At 41.2% G+C, this 17,769-nt stretch overlaps 1 protein-coding gene across 1 annotated transcript in view; it reads right to left on the bottom strand.

The window, feature by feature from the left end:
* The window catches only part of crocc2 (ciliary rootlet coiled-coil, rootletin family member 2), a gene marked incomplete at both ends in the record, with an annotated part of 87,515 nt that overhangs the window by 41,588 nt on the left and 28,158 nt on the right, over positions 1–17,769 (bottom strand).

The raw sequence follows: 17,769 nt of genomic DNA, 5'->3' as shown, positions 1-17,769 counted from the left end.
TGGCTCTGTACATGTTAAGGTTGTTTTGAGTTGGAGGGCCTTGGAGAACACGAAAGCTTCTTTAGCTGATCAGTGTCAAGGTGACAGCTTTAGGAACTGTGTGAGAGGGGAGCAACATCGTCGTAGGCGGAGGGGGGTTCCAGGCACACAGAAAGCAGCAGCAGCTGTTGTTTAAAGGGACTTCTGGAAACATCTGTCTGATGTGCGTGCGTGTGTGCGCTTGCGTACATGTGTGTGTGTGTGTGTGTGTGTGCGCTTGCGTACATGTGTGTGTGTGTGTGTGTGTGTGTGTGTGTGTGTGTGTGTGTGTGTGTGTGTGTGTGTGTGTGTGTGTGTGTGTGTGTGTAGCAAAATCAAAAGATTGTGCGTCTTTTCAAGTATCTTGGCAGAACTGACAGCGATTACAGTGTTACAACCAGGAGACCGCTTTTAAAAAAAGAATTATTTGTAAATATGCATCTTAAACGCATGAGGCCATCACACACACACGCACGTGCACAGTTTTACCACAGCACATGGGACCATCACACACACGTGCACGGTTTTATCACAGCACATGAGACCATCACACACACACACGCTCGTGCACGGTTTTACCACAGCACATGGGACCATCACACACACGTGCACGGTTTTATCACAGCACATGAGACCATCACACACACACACGCTCGTGCACGGTTTTATCACAGCACATGGGACCATCACACACACGTGCACGGTTTTACCACAGCACATGAGACCATCACACACACACACGCTCGTGCGCGGTTTTATCACAGCACATGAGACCATCACACACACACACACGCTCGTGCACGGTTTTATCACAGCACATGGAACCATCACACGCTCGTGCACGGTTTTATCACAGCACATGAGACCATCACGCGCACGTGCACGGTTTTATCACAGCACATGAGACCATCACACACACGTGCCCGGCTTTATCACAGCACATGAGACCATCACACACACGTGCACGGCTTTATCACAGCACATGAGACCATCACACACACGCGCACGTGCACAATTTTATCACAGCACATGAGCAGCACATTCGAATGCCTTTACAAGAGTCCAGCTCACGCTTCTCCAAGCTTTGGAAGAAAAAGCTCACTGCACTTGAACCAAAACTAAGGAGCATCAGGGATGGACATCTGACAAGCATCAAAAAATTACCCCCCCCCCCCCCCCCCCCACGCCCCCACCCCGCCACAAAACAACCACAAAGGAAACACGGGAGCCGCACTTAAGACTCGCACTGAACTCCTTCTAATAACAGGACATTATTTCTTTTATGTTTGATGCATAAGCGGGGGACAAAGGTCTTTCTGCCGCCACCATATGGTTACTCATATCTATTACCTTCATAAATCCTATAGTGGGCTTTTCTTTTCTCATGAGATCACTGCTCTCGCCCACCGGGAACTGATCTATATAGGGGCGGCTGAGTAATCTCCACATATTTGACACTGATAAGACCTGCCCTGGAGGGGAGTCATCCACGTTCCACCTCCATGAAAGCCAATATCATATCGCAAGCTCTCCACTCTGGAACGCAGCCCGCGCTCTTGTGTTTGTTCCCCCCGCCTTTTAGGAATGTCTTAAATTCACCGAACTCTCTCTCTCTCCACGAGTGTGGGCTTCCTCGAGGATGATGCACGTGATCAGATAACACGCATTGCAAAAAATAAATAAAAAAAAAACCATGCTGTTTTTACAGCTGGAAAGACACGCAAATTACACGTATCATATAGGCTTGTTATGTTTCTACGCAAGGCAGGGCGATCCGTCCAAGCGTGATATTATCTCAAAGTATTTCAGCGGGGAGGGGCGCGTGTGTTGTTAGGTGAAGGACACATGTCAAAGTCGTTCCATCAACACAACAGCAGCCTCTCTCTCTCTCTCCCCCTCTCTCTCCCCCTCTCTCTCTCTCCCCCTCTCTCTCTCTCCCCTCTCTCTCTCTCTCTCTCTCTCTCTCTCTCTCTCTCGTGCACTCAGTGACCAGGTGACCCCATCGACCCGCTCCAGGCCCCTGCCCTGCCTTGCCCTGAAGCTCTTTTTCATACATAGCTACAGTGTGTGGGCTCCCCGCCAGAGCCCCGCCCCGGCTCCTCACACCACAGAGAGAGAGAGAGAGGAGAGGCTCTTTTTTTTATGGTTTCTCCCTAGTCAGCTGTAAAGCAGGAGGCCAGGGGCTGGTCTGGATTAGCCATGCTCCATGGAGGAAGCCCCCAAGAGGGCGCCGTAACAGTCTGTTGTGGAGAACCCCCCCCCCCCCCCCCTCCTCCTCCTTCACTGAACCCCCCCCCCCCCCCACCACCACGCCACCATCGTCTCCACCCTCGCTCTCTGCTCGCATCGTTAAATCTCATCACCGCCGCCGCCAAGCGAACTCATTGTTCTTCTTAACACACACACACACACACACACACACACACACACACACACACACACACACACACACACACACACACACACACACACACACACACACACACACACACACACACACACACACACACACACACACACACACACACACACACACACACACACACACACACACACACACACCCATCCATTGGTGACTATAATAAAAAATTGTGGGACACTAGCGAATCCCCCCGCCCCCTAACTCGGGGGACTTAGAGAGCTTACAGTGGCCCTGGAGTGTGTGCGCACTGTACACCCTTTCTGTTTACGATCTGCCTCAGAGACCACTCGCTCCGGAACAGCCTCCACGGCCCCCTTTAAGTGGGCCGCGCCCCAATCTCTTCTGAGGTCGCCTACTGCCATTTTGCAATAATGGGTCAACATGCAATTTATAGAAAGGCAGCCTTCCTGTCGTATGGTGTGTTTTATGTCTCCATATGGCTTCTTCTACGGTTCATTTTATTTACCTTTTTTCCTTTCCAAGTATGTTTCCTCGGTCCTGCTTATGTTTCAGATGTAAAAAAGGCCTTTTCAGCCTTTTAAAAATATGTTTTGAATTAGCTATTTTTTTTTATTGCTTGATATTTATGATTTGTGCCACTCCTTGTATTGTCTCATTTGATAAATATTTCAAACAACATCAAGGGATAGCACTGCTTTGATTCATCTGCCAGCGAGCAACAAGAGAATCATTCTCAAGGCCCTTCTGAGAGCTTTCTGCGCTCGGGCCAAAGTGTGCCTGCCCTGCTCATGTGGCAGATCAAACTTCAGCTACTTATCATTATGGTGTTTGTCTTAATGTCATGACGCTTTAGGATTTGACGTTCATTTATCTATCTAATCTTTTTCGATTATGCTTTGTGGAACAGCTTTCATGTATGTCTTTTTATAATCAACATTTTTTACATTTTTCTCTCTTAAACTTTTCTTTTTACAACTGACTTTGTAAAAAAAAAACTGAATAAAGTTTATTTATTTCACACACATATACTACTGTGGGCGGTCAACAGTAACTCAACTACATAGAAGGAGTGGGAATCACCAGAGGCCCCCGCGATACGATATTATCACGATACTTTAGTCACAATAGGATAGTATTGCGATATTTTTTTCATCTAATAAGAAAACGTTTTCAATCTGTTCACCTCGCTTCAATAACTTTTATTGCAGCAAAATGGGATTGCAAAGCAAAAAAAAGGGAAATAATTTTTTATTTAATAAAAGATCGATACTTGCCGTCCATGTATCGATACAATATCGACATGCAAAATATCGCAATACTATATTGTATCGATTCCCCACCCCTACTTCATAAGAGACTCCAGGCGTACACCCGATGGTCAGTCCCCCCCCTCCAGAGACAGAGATCAACTTCTCTGCTGAGACTAGGAGACAGGTCTCACTTGGTCAAAGCCACAACCCCTGTCTCACCCACGGCGGTGACATCTGGCCAGCAGTGTGTGTGTGTGTGTGCAATAGTCCGGCCAGCATGTGAAGGGTTACAGCTGCGATCGTTTTCCCTGGCTTGGCCTGGACCCAGTGGTTTAATAAAGGGAATTAATGGAGTGCACTATCTGTCAGATTCCTAAACACAGCTGGAGCGGATGTGTCCACCCCCCTCAAGCCTCCAAAAAAAGTACTATCCTACTTCGACAACTTAGCCCCCCCCCCCCTCCCCTTCCCCTCCCATAACCCCCAGAGTGCTGGCTCTGTGAAAAGGTCCCAGCTGATTGTGAAAGCTGTTTATGTACCGTCACTGAGGGTGATTACACAATGTGGGATAACAAACAGAGAGCATGGGGGTTGGTGGAGAGGGGGCTATATGAGCGTGTTACCGATTTTCTTTTTTGTGTGTGTGTGTGTGTGGATATGAGGAACGGTTGCCGTGATGGCAAACAGAGAGTGGGATCTACAGCATGTATACAGTGTGGGTGTGAATGTGGCCGAGTCGACGCATACTTCATACTCACAGACGCACTGTGGTCTTTTAACACTCTCAACACAATAGCTCTAGCAAGAATAACATGCTGTATAGTGTGCGCACACATCACACACACACACACACTGCAGCACACACATAACACACACAATACACACACACACTACACACTACACACACTGCAGCATGCCATGTCAGTTCAAGAGCTCCGACTACTAGCCAGGGCTTGACATTAACACTATCAGTGCCGGCCTTGTTTACCTTTTTACCCCGTTGAATGCCATCATCCACTTCAATGTTAGCGCTCAAAATGTGTCTAATCTGCCCGTCGCTTATCAATGACTTGTTTGCAGTCAACATTGTCGAAACGGATTGTTTTTTAATCGGTTCATATCCTTTTTATAGCATTTCGAAAAGCTACCGTTCTCTCGAAAATGTTCGGAAAATTTAAAGATTCCCCCATAAACTGCATTTATTGGAATATTCTCGAATACACTAGACACGTTGTCATTTGTCGGCCTATTTATGAATCGTTTTCAAATAAACGCTAGATTATCGATAGTATATGTGTACTTATGCACGCTATAGAGGCGGGCTGAAAAATCTATTATCCATTTCCTCAAGATCACACACACACACACACACATGGCACATGCTGATATCTCAGTGAATACAGGTCTGATTATCCTAAAACTGGTAACATAGACTCCTTACCTTAGATCAGATGTTCTCCAAAAAGATTATTCCAATTCCTGAGCGCCATTCCAAATATCGATCGCGTTTATTGATTGATTATTGGCTGCTGTAAATATATATTCCAGGCTGCTTTCCAACTCATCATCAGACGGCTCGCCAGCACAGTGGAGCCAGTTGGCCACCCCCACAGGGATCTCCCAGTATAATCGACTGACCTGCAGTTACACAGGGATAGACGATAGGGGGCGGTTTTTCCCCATCTGAGCTCCTAGAGTCTGCTGTACCAACGGGAGACTCGGTTGATGAAATATGAATTCAGATCGCTAATAAAAAAATCAAACGACAATACACGTCGTCGGCACTCAACGGGGGGTCTGATAAGACGAGAATACACGTCGTCGGCATTCAAAGTGTTAAGGCTTGTCCGATTGTAAAAAAAAATAAGTAAAAAAAGGTTTTTAAAACTGTCGGACAAGCATAATAGGCCTACAATTTAACTTGTCCAACCGGACAAGTAAAAAAAATATATATATACATTATAGTCCCCAAACTAATAGTAACGTTATCCCATCTGACTGGAAACTCTAAATCTCTGTACGTCAATATTACGGACAAACAGTGAACATCTTCTGAGTGCTCGCTTAATAGTTGACAGTGGCACGACGAGACCCGCAAAAATATCAGAATGTTTCATAAAAGTTCCCGCGATACTGGCCATTCTCTCAGTCAATGGAGCACTCGGAAACATGCTGCAATATTTGAAGAGGATAACGTTATAAACAGCAGAAGAAGATGGAGAACAGACACAGACTGACCAACAGGGAACTGCATTAAAATCACAGAGGTGTAATGTTAATCTATTGAAATGGAACTGTATACAGTAGTCAGCTGCTAGTTAGCGTTCTAGCTTGACTGTGCAGGTGATTGATTGAATGAACATTTTATTAACAGATTGCAGAATGGGTACAATACAGTACGGCTCAATACACACAATTGTTAAGGGGATGCAGACCAGAGAAAGACTTTCGTCTTGTTTACATCAGGGTCTCCCATTTTCAATTCATAATGAATTGTAAGTAAGGGTGTAATTAGCACCGTGCAATCCATTATTTGTGGATCTAGCCATTAAGTCTCTCAAATGAGACTGGTTTGGCCAACTGGAGGGCTGCAGGGTGTATGACAAAGAGCAGATGGATTTGTGAGACTAAAGCCTTGTTTTAATCAGATTAGGTAGCAAGTGTTGCTATTAAAACCTACATTTCTGACTGAAAGGAATTCTTTTCACTCTCCTATTAACAGTATTAGTCATCTGTTGCGGTTACTTCTAATAAAAAGTCCTTGCATATAAAATGTGACCAGTTTTGCACTCTCCACGTTTGAGCCAGCAGACACTGAGAATAAAGTAATTCATTCACTTACCCTGCCCTGACTATCTTGCCATTCCAGGGATTGAACTCTGGTCACAAGCCAACCTATCTAACCTCTCCACCTCTCCCCCATTGATTGATTGATTCCTCCATTGATTGGAATGTGCTAAAAGGAAGGAGAAACCAAATTTCCTTTCCTCCCCCCCCCATAAATTACGAAAACGATTGTTTCTGTTCAGTACTAACATTATACGGTGTGTGATTATCTAGTTATGTATGGTAACTCCCTTGTATGGGAAACATGACACAATAATTCACGTATCAGCGATAACCCCTTCTGTAGCAACAGAGACACTAACAAATGAAATAGAGGGTGTAATCCAATGTTTATCCTATTGTGTTACTGGATGGAGTCAGGCTTCACAGTCAACCCTCAAACCCATCACGTCACTATACAAACAAGCACTGAAAATAATAGAAACAACACCACTATTATGTATAATTCTATTATGTATAATTCTGAAATATTACAAGTTGCTCGGTTACAGCTTTATCAAGTTTTCTTTAATCAAATTGATTTGTAAATGTGTGAACAACCCCACACCCCAGCTGTACTTGGTGGCACAGCTCAAACACTTTCGCTCAGTCATCTTTTTCAGTAAAAGGGATACATCTTTGGAACGCCCTACCAACTGAAATAAAAACACGCTGATCTGAAAACCTTTAATGAAAAGGTGAAACACTGGCTGAAACAAAACCAAACTTGCGATCATTGACCATCCCACCACCTTGACAGGCCCCACGGGGCGGGATCAGAGAGACAGAGAGATTTCATTTCATTTCAAACCTTTATTTATACTCGTGAAAGCACTGAGGTTTCCCTCATTTACAGTGATGACGAGTTAACAAAGGACACAAATATCATAACAGTTAATAATTACAATGAATTACAATTACTACAATGATGGATTAAAAACAATTACATGATTCAGTACATAGGTCAAGTGCAATGCCTTTAAACTCCATGAATGACGGGAATGTTCCGAGCTTTAGAGTCTTTTGCAGGGTATTCCATGTGTATGGAGCATCGTAGGAGAAGGCAGATTTTCCAAGCTCAGACCGAACTCGAGGCACCCTGAGCACAAGCCGATCATTCGAACGAGTTTGGTAGGTGACAGCACTCCAGACCAACAAAGATGTAATATAAGGTGGAAGGTTGCCAATAATTGCTTTGTAGATAAAAAGATACCCATGATAACTAGGTCGCAACGAGAGAGATGGCCAGCCTACCCTCTCATACAAAAGACAATGGTGAGTATCATATTTGTCACCCGTAATAAATCTTAGGGCGGATAGGGACAGGGGTTCTTGTCAGAGACCAGCAGGGCTGAGTCATCCACGAACAGGAACAAGTTGCATCCAGCTCACTGATAAACTATCAAAATCAAATCCAATTGCTTTTAGCTTGTCAATCAGAATGGAGTGGTTGACAGTGTCGAAGGCCTTTTGTAGGTCCAGCATGACCATGCCGCAGTATTTGCCCGTGTCCACCTCTTGTTTGATGTGGTCATTCAAATAGAGAAGGCATGTGTCAGTGGAGTGGGAGGTTCTGAAGCCAGATTGGAATTCGTAGATTCGATTTTTTTCCGCAAGGTACTTTTCGACCTGTTCGTAGAACATTTTTTCCATGACTTTCGAGATGGAGGTAAAAATAGAAACAGGGCGGTAGTTGCCTGGGTCTAATTTGCTGCCTTTTTTGTGCAGGGGGGTCACTCTTGCAATTTTGAAGTCTTTGGGGACGTGTCCCTGTTTTATGGAGAGGTTTATTATGTGTGTGATGACTGGGGTGATGGCGGCTGCTGAGTCTCTGAGGAATTTGGAGGGGATATTGTCATGGCCAGTGGCCTTGTTAGGTTGGAGGGCGCTCAGTTTTTTGAGTACCTCATCTGTTGTTACCATTTCAATTTTGAAGTCGTCTTTGCGGACCCCTAGGTTTTTGTAGTAGGCTAGGATGTGTTCTACCCCAAAATTCCCTGAGTGGGAGGGTAGTTTATTAACCAGTGTTGTGGCTATGTTTGTAAAGAAGAATATGTTTAGGTATTTGGCCACATCCAGCTTGTCTGTGATGAGAGTGTTTTCTGTCTTTATGTTTATGTTTGTAAATCTGGTTTTTAGTTTTTTGCTGCAGCCTAGTTGGTTGTTGAGTAATTTCCAAAGTTCACAGGGTTTGTTTTTGTTTTCCTCAGTTTTGTCATTGATGAAATCTTTTTTGTGCAGATTTTTGATCATGGTGTTTACATCGTTTCTTAGTCTGTTTCTAAGGGGTTGCTATTGTTGGCCACACCTCAGGCTCTGCCAAGAGAGGTCTGAAGAATCCACAGTATAATAAGTTACTAAACTCCAACCCACATATCATACCAAAATAAAAAATATAAACAAAGTGTAGTACGAAGTGGGGCTCTTTTTCCTAGAGGTCACTGTTTGACGACATTACAGATTCTAATGATTTTTGGTCATTTAGTTAGGGTAACTTCAACTTTTAAAACTAAAAGCAACTTTTGTTGCTCCATCTTATTAGCCACAAAACTAATGTAAAGTAATGGGTACACACATGCATACAAGCCCTGGAATAAATGCTGAGACCTACTTGGGAAATGATTTCACTGCAGAGACATGACTGACAGACATGACTGCTAGATCACTAACTGCCCTCTACAGTACAATTTACAGTATCAAGGAACGTTACACCGTGAGAGCCAAGAGCATGGCTGGCAAGATCATCTCTGACCCGGCCCACCCTGGTCACTACCTCTTCACAAAACTCCCCTCTGGCAGGTGATAGAAGCCACCACACCATGACAGCTTCCTCCCAAGACCACCCCCTACTCAACAAAGGCTCCTAACTGAACAGTGTCCCCTCTGTTTTGGTGTACTAGGTGTATTAGGTTTAGGCATGTAGTCATTATGGTTATGGTGAGGGGTTAGGGAATGTGTGTGTGCGTGCGTGCGTGTACGTGCATGTTGGTTGGGACATACACACACACATACAGTAGGGTTGCAAAGGGTCAGAAACATTCTGGTACATTTCTGGAAACTTTCTGGAAATTGTCCATGGGAAATTAAGCTTGGCTTAAAATAGTGAACTTGTTTTTTGGGGGAAATACACATAATAATGCAATACTAGGTATTGTGGCATGTTTTATTTCCTCATTGAATGGAAATTCAGTTGAATTGCAACTCTGCACTGTGCATTCAATACACAGTGCACCCCTCCATCACATGTGCAGGTAACCAGAGACAGATCACTGTGGTCGTTTTGAATGGGGAAATCCATAACTAATCCATAAATGTGATGTGATTTCATGTTTAGTAAAATTATTAATTACGGTACATCTTGAGGTGAAATGTTATTTTTTATTTATTTTTTTTGATGTTATTCATACAAAAGGCTGGGAATCGCACAGTGATTGTTTGCCATGGTAACTAAGTATGGCTGAAGTGGAAAATGTAACTTGTGCTTCTTAAAGGTCTCTTGCAGTGGAAAAGCTCGAAATAGTTTTTCTATACATGTTTACGAGAACACGCAAAATCTGTGAAAAAGTCTGCAACACATGGCCTATGTGTGTGTATGTGTGTGCGTGTGTGTGCGTGTGTGTGTGTGTGTGTGTGTGTGTGTGTGTGTGTGTGTGTGTGTGCATGACCAAATTAGGATACATTCACTGTTTCTCGGCAATGTGACCAACAGTGTATTAACTGTTAAAGGTCAATTGTTCTTTCTTTCTATTAGAAGGGTTTGCAATTATATCTGCTTATGATCTGGTAAAATAAACTTAAAGGTACATTTAAATTCCATGTGGACAACCTTGCCTCCAAGTTGCAACAGAAAATTGGCTTCCTATACAGAAACAGAATCAGCTTTCCTTTGATTAGTAGGAAGTTGTCAAAGCAGTTTTCTTATCAGTCCTGGACTATGGTGATGTAATTTATAGGCATGCTGCAGCCTCAACCCTTAAATCCTTGGATTCTGTCTATCACTCTGCCCTCAGATTCATCACTCATGATAGATACGACACTCATCACTGTGTCCTTTATAAGAAGGTTGGTTGGTCCTCACTGATGGATAGGCGCAACAAACACTGGTATTTGTTCATTTTTAAAGCCCTTATTGGTAAGCTACCCCGGTCCGTGTACGGACCTGGTCCCTTATACTAATGGAATTGTGGTACCTATGGACCCGTTCTAGTGACTGGCTGGTCCTTAAGGTCCCTCTAGTTTGCTCGGAACAGGGTAAATCTGCATTTTGCTATGATACCCCTAGCTCATGGAATGAGATTCTCAACACCTTGATCTCCAACCTTTGTCAATCAAGTTGTGTTTTAATTAATTAATTAATCCCAGGCAACATTCAAAGATGGTTCAGAGACAGGGAAGGAGAATATAACTTAAGAGGGAGAGGGAATCTTTTTTTATCTACTTTTTCTCCTCCTTTTTCTGTATTTGTCTCCCATCCCAATTTAGTCGTTATGCCAATTCCCCCCTCCCCTTCCTGGTCGTTGCGTGCATTTTCCCCCCACTTGCCGGTCTGGGGAGGGTTGATAGATACTATCACATGTCCCCCTCCTATACATGCGGAGTCAGCCAGCCGCTTCTTTTCACCTGACAGCGAGGACTCTCACTGGGGGAGCGTAACGCTGAGCAGGTGCCCCGACCGACCTGTAGGAGTCACTGTTTACAACGACCAGGATACACACCTCGCTGGCTTCTCACCCGCTAACACTGCCAATTGGTTAGTATGGACGACCGACCAAGCCAGAGGTACCGCTGACAGCTGGATTCGATACCAGTGTCTCTGCGGTGGTAGGCAGACGCTTAGTCCGCTGCGCTACCCAGCCGCCCAGAAAGAGGGAATCTTAAACAACCAATGGTACACACTACACTGAAAAGCATGTGCATATTCGTTTGTGGAGTGAAGTTGTGGAATAACTTACCTGAATACATCAAAATGAGTAAACATATTGCACAATTAAAAAATTTGCTTAAAAAATACACATTAGAGAAATATAGAAATGAGTAATGCGGATAAACTAAGTTATTTTATATTTTATCGCGTTAATTAGATTAATTAATTACACAGCAAATTATCGCGTTATGAAAATTAACTCAAAATTAATTTAAAAAATATAAATAAAATAAAATATTTTTAAATAAATATATATATTTTTAAATATCATTCATTCCATAATAACGTAGAATAAACATTTACAAACTTTTTTTTTAAATGGTCCATTTGCATGTTCTTGGTATCTGATTCTAGGGACATCTATGGATCTCAAGGAATGTATTCCCAGTGTCAGAAATACTGTGTCTGTTACTAGGCTTGAGTAAATTGTAATGAACCAAATGAGAATATCAATTAAATAAAAAAAATAAAAATAAAAAATTGGACTGTGAATAACACCATGCTAAAATTTACCAGACCTGAAAATTGTAGATACAGTACTGAATTCGTTAAATGTAGAAAAATCTAATTTTATTGTATTTTGTAATAAAGGTAAAAGTTATTTGAAAAAGGAGGCAAAGCTATTAATCAGTAACACCGAAATCAAACAAGTAACTTCAACAAAGTTTTTAGGGATCCTAGTTGATGATAAACTCAATTGGAAAAAACACATTGATCATGTTTGTAAAAAAGCAATGAAGTCAGTAGGTATAATTAGGAAGGTGTGTTCATTGATAAATAGAAGTTTTTTTTGTTTAATCCTGTATTATAGTCTTATCTTTCCTTACATATCTTATTGTAACATAATATGGGCTAGCACTCATTCGTCTCATCTTCAATTTTTTTTTTACTTCAAAATAGATTTGTTAGACTGGCAACCCTCTCAGATCGATTTGAACCATCTGCTCCTCTTTTCAAGAAACTAAACATTCTGACTGAGGTTAATTCTTTACAGATATGTATATTTGTGTACAAATTAGGGATGCTCGATATTGGCTTTTTTACCGATACCGATATTCCGATATTGTCCAACTCTTAATTTCCGATACCGATATCAACCGATATCAACCGATACCGATATATGCAGGGTTTCCCCGTCCAAAAAGCTGTATAATTTCAGGTAACTAATAATTTCACTGGATATATATATAACAAATATTGTTATTGTTTTTTTTGTTTTTAAACCGATACCGATATTTTCCGATATCACATTTTACTGCCGATATCGGCCGATAATATCGGTCGGCCGATAATATCGGACATCCCTAGTACAAATGCATTCATGATCACAATCTACCAAATGGTTTTAATCGTTTTTTTTTCTTTTAATTCAGATGTTCATTCATATGCTACATGTCAGTCCAGGGACCTGCATATACCTTATTGTGGTACTACACTTAGGCAGTTCTCAGTGAGGTATAGAGGGTCCAATATTTGGAATGCAGCTGATCCTATGCTGAGGAAATCTCCATCTCTGCTTATTTTTAAAGCAAACTACAAAAGAATTCTCATCCAAAAATAGTAGATAGATAATAGGTCATACATGTAGGTATGCATTTGGTTATGTGGGTGGGTAGGTTTGTAGGCAGGTGGGTGGGTTTTTATATATTATTATGTACACAGTATATGCAGTTATGTACTGTATGTATGTATGTTTGTATTAACACAAATCTTTTTAATGTATTCTGGTATTTTATAATATGCATATTTTTGTATTTTTGTATGTTTGATTTTATAAAACAGGGGAAGTTCTTGATAAGCCTCTAGGCTTCTAACTTCTCCTTCACAATCGTTATAACTTATTATTATGTATTGTTTTTACTTCTGTTTAACTGTGTTAATAAACAAACAAACAAACAAAACAAAATTCTGCCATCCAGACACATGCAATTTGAAATACGATTATAGAATATAAAATATCAGGCCTAAAATGGTTATGTGATTAAAATGCGATTAATTAGATTAATTAATTACAAATCTTGTAATTAATTAGATAAAAAAAATGTATCGCCTGACAGCACTAGTTATATTGTGTTATGTAGTGTTGTATTGTATTTACTGCTGTCAAGCGACTGACATTTTTTCTTTTTGTACTATAAGTAAAAGTATATTATATAATGTATTATATTCAATTATGTTAAATTACTAAATTATTATACGTAAATTATATATCAAGTAAAATTAATGGAAGAAAACATGTAAATGTAAGGGAGTAGGGATCAATAAGTTTAGCTTCCCTCTACTCCTTTTTTGAACATGTCAACTAACTAACTACATTGCTCTTGACTTTTTGTTTATAATTTCTTTTTCATTATGATTGTTCTGTGTGACGGAGCTTGATATTGTGATTTGTTTGGAGGAATGTGGAGAATACATGTTCAAAAATAGACTTTTTCATTCATTCATTCATTCATTAATTGATTGTTATCCATACTTGTCTAATTGTTATGATTGTATATGCTGTGTGATTTTATATGCCTTCTTTTTGCTTAACTCTGTGCAGTAATGTTTTGCTTAACTCTGTATACTTGACATGGCTGTAAATGAGGGAAACCTCAGTTGCCTTTCATGTTCTAAATAAGGTTTGAAATGAAATTAAAAGGTTTGTTTCTATCTGTGTGAGGTGGGGTGGGGTGATTCTGCAGGTGTTGATGAGCCTCAACCCCTCTAAAATGTGATAATTCATTATTTTAGTTAGTTTGGTAGCCTAACTAAGATGAGTTTCATACCATGCTTCAAGGTGTCTTGCAATAGAAACCCTATTATATTGTGTGAATTTGTAACAGAAGTAGACATACGTTTGAAGTAATTCCACAAAGCACCAGTGTGGTTGGGTTCAATAAGAACTGGTGAAAGGTTGTGCAGTACTGTATGTTCCGCATTCATGCAGCAAAAACAGAGAGACTCAGACTCAGCTTCTTCCCCCAGGCCATCAGAACACTGATCTCTCCACACACAAGCACACATGAACACACACGCACGCACGCACGCCCCACATACATAATACACAAAAAGGTCATTACCTTTATTTCTTACGCTTAGCATTGCATTTTAGTGTTATTCAATTTTTATCATGTCTATTTCTATTTTATTATTTGTATTTTTGCACAATCGAGGCGGGCATGGCCACCTACATTTCACTGCATGTCTCGTGTATGTATGTGACAAATAAAACTCTTGAAATCTTGAAATCTAGTTTAAGTTTGTTTCAAGTTTGTTTATTAATTATCACAATAAAATACACATACTTTACGGTGAAATGCTTGGTTCTGTATGAGCCCCTGAGAGTGTGCTTCATACAGTAAAGAAATATATAGAGGAATATACAATATACATATATACAATATACAATACAATATACAATCTAAAGTACAACCGAACCTAGGTACAGTCAAAGTACAGTGAGTAAAATGAGTAAACAGTGAGGTACAATGCAGAAAATGAGGTAAGATGCAATTGCAAATGAGGTATGAATGTAGTACAAATCTCTTTAATAATAGATATATAATGTAGTGTTAAAGTGTCTAAAGTGCATGTTAAGGTGAGTGTTTGTTTAAAAGTGAGTGTGTGCATGTGGATGTGTGTGCAATGAGTGTAGATGATGGGTTGTTACATGGAGTCATTGAGCATCCTGATGGCCTGTGGATAGAAGCTCCTTCTGAGTCTCTCTGTACTGGCCATGAGACTCCGCTAGCGCTTGCCTGACCGCAGCAGTTCCAAGAGGCAGTTGTTTGGGTAACTAGAGTCTTTGGTTATTCTCTTAGCCTTGGCCCTGCAACGCTTGTTGTAAATGTCCTGGGCCCTCATTTATCAACGTTGCGTACGCACAGATATGTGCGTAACCCGTGCGTACGATCGTTTCTAAACAAAGTGTGTGACTTATCAATTTGAACGTGTGCTTGACTTTGTGCGTATATCTACGCACAGCTCAGGGCATGCGTACCTGGCGCCCGGTGGTAGAATATGAATATTGCAGTCTGCAACGCGGAAATAAGCTTTCCGTGTTCAACTTCTGTATGACCCGTAATTCATTATAGTTCATTGTAAAATAGCGACAGTAGTGTAATTATAACGGGCTCACGTGCGAACAAGAGGTTGGCCTGCTTGTTTGGCACGGGGGGGCAGACGCAGAACACCCACCTCCAAACACGATTAAATATTGTTTCAAATTAAAAGCGAAATACTATTATTTTGTGTGTCATGTTTCCAAATAAGATTGGTCACAACAAAATGCTTTCTACTTCAATTTGTTGGTTAGAATAGATTACCTCCGTTGAAACTTCACTGAGACTAAAAGACGTGATAATAATAATAATAACAATAATAATAATAGCTTCATTTTATATAGCGCCTTTCAAGAGACCCAAGGTCGCTTTACATAGATAGGGGGGGGAAATAACAAAGTAACAAACATAGTGGACAGACACAACATATAAATATGATGATGGGATTCAAGTTCGTGTTTTTATTGATCACATAGGCAGGCTATACATAGGCTACATGGCACGGTCCATCGTGATATTGGAGATGGATCGAGCAATAGACTGTTACTGTAGCTGTCAAAGCTCCATCACAAATTCAGTTATGTGAATAGAAAGGGATTCCACTCAGTGATGCGCATTTGCCTGATACATGTCGTTGCTGCATGCCGGGAGGAAGGCGATGCTGCATGTTTTCAATTCATTAAATAAAACGGATACTTTCTGCAAGGGTTTACTGACTGTCATACAAATAATCAACCAACTACATACTGTAACTTTTCAGTGCACGTTCTTATTTACATTGCTCCCGCAGACCCGCACACAGACATGATGGAATTCAAGTTCAAGTTTGTATTGATCACATATAGGCAGGCTACACATGGCGTAGGCTACATCATACATGGCAGTGAGATTCATTGTTCTTGTATATGCTCTCGTATTATTGTTTATATAGGCTACCCAATACCGACATCAAAATAGATTGTATGCCTCTACAAATCATATGCAGCAGGTAGAAAATTTACGGAAAATCCGTCGCGATTTAGAGAACTTTAATCCCTGGGTATTAATCGAACGAAACGGAAAAAGGCAGTCATATTCCAGCACGGTCTTTATTAGTTAATATGGTCTTTAAGTTAATAGATATCATATCCGACATCACCATGTACATGTCTGTCAGCCTGTCACGTATTTCTCCCATAACACGCTTCGCTCGGCTTAGTAAATTGTTCCACATTTCATGGGGGTGTTTCATGACCGTATATGGTTAATTACGGGCGGTGCTATATGCAAATACTTAAAATCATGCACAAGCGTGGAGCGTAGAACTTAATGGTATTTATCAACACGGAGGAGCGTAGGACCTGTGTACGCACGGTTGATAAATCCCAATATTTCTGTGCGTACACACATTCTAAATTCTGTGCTTAAGTACGAAAATAGAACACTTTCTAAGAATTGTTGATAAATGAGGGCCCTGGAGAGTGGGAAGCCCACCTCCAATTGTGCGTTCGGCTGAACGGGCCACTCTCTGTAGTCTGCTGCATCCGTGTGCGTTGCTATTCCCAAACCAAGAGGTGATGTTACCAGTCAGGATGCTCCAATTGTGCATGAGTAGAAGTTCTTAACACTTTGAGTGCCAGCAGGGGGCGCACGATTTAGTGCTTGAGTGCCAGCGCTGTAGTCAATGGGAGAGCGAGCACATTTGCGAACGCATAAACTATATCTTAAATTATGGCTATGTGTCTAATACGCCCGTCGCTTATCAATGACTTGTTTGCAGTCAACATTGTCAAAACGGATTGTTTTTTAATCTGTACATTTCCGTTTTATACCATTTTGAAAAACGTCGTTTTTGGAAACGTCCAGAAAAAAAGGTGATTCTGCAGGAATCACGCTTTAGTGGAATACACAAAACACGTTGTAATTTTTCTGCCTATTTATGAATAGTTTTCAAATAAACGCTAGATTATCGATAGTATGTGTACTTATGCACGCTAGAGAAGCGGGCTGAAAAATCTATTATCTTATTTCCTGATCAGCACATACACACACACACACACACACACACACACACACACACACACACACACACGCACACACACACACATCTGGGACACGCTGAGATATAGGTGAAAAAAACTCTGATTATCCCAAGACTGGTAAAATAGATTCCTTACCTCAGATCAGATGTTCTCCAAAAATATGGAAACACATATTCCACACTGTTCTGCGGCTCTGCAATGAATGGGATCGTCTCCGGTTACATGCCTGACAAGTAAAATGTGGATTCCGGAATCTTTTTTTCCCATCCATTTCATTCAGTCCAATCCAATGGGTGCAATAGCA

This window comes from Notolepis coatsorum (genome assembly GCF_963971535.1).
Source record: "Notolepis coatsorum genome assembly, chromosome: 2".
Classification (NCBI taxonomy): Eukaryota; Metazoa; Chordata; class Actinopteri; order Aulopiformes; family Paralepididae; genus Notolepis; species Notolepis coatsorum.
Note: the sequence above shows the minus strand (reverse complement) of the source record. Positions and strands in the feature narration are given on the sequence as shown.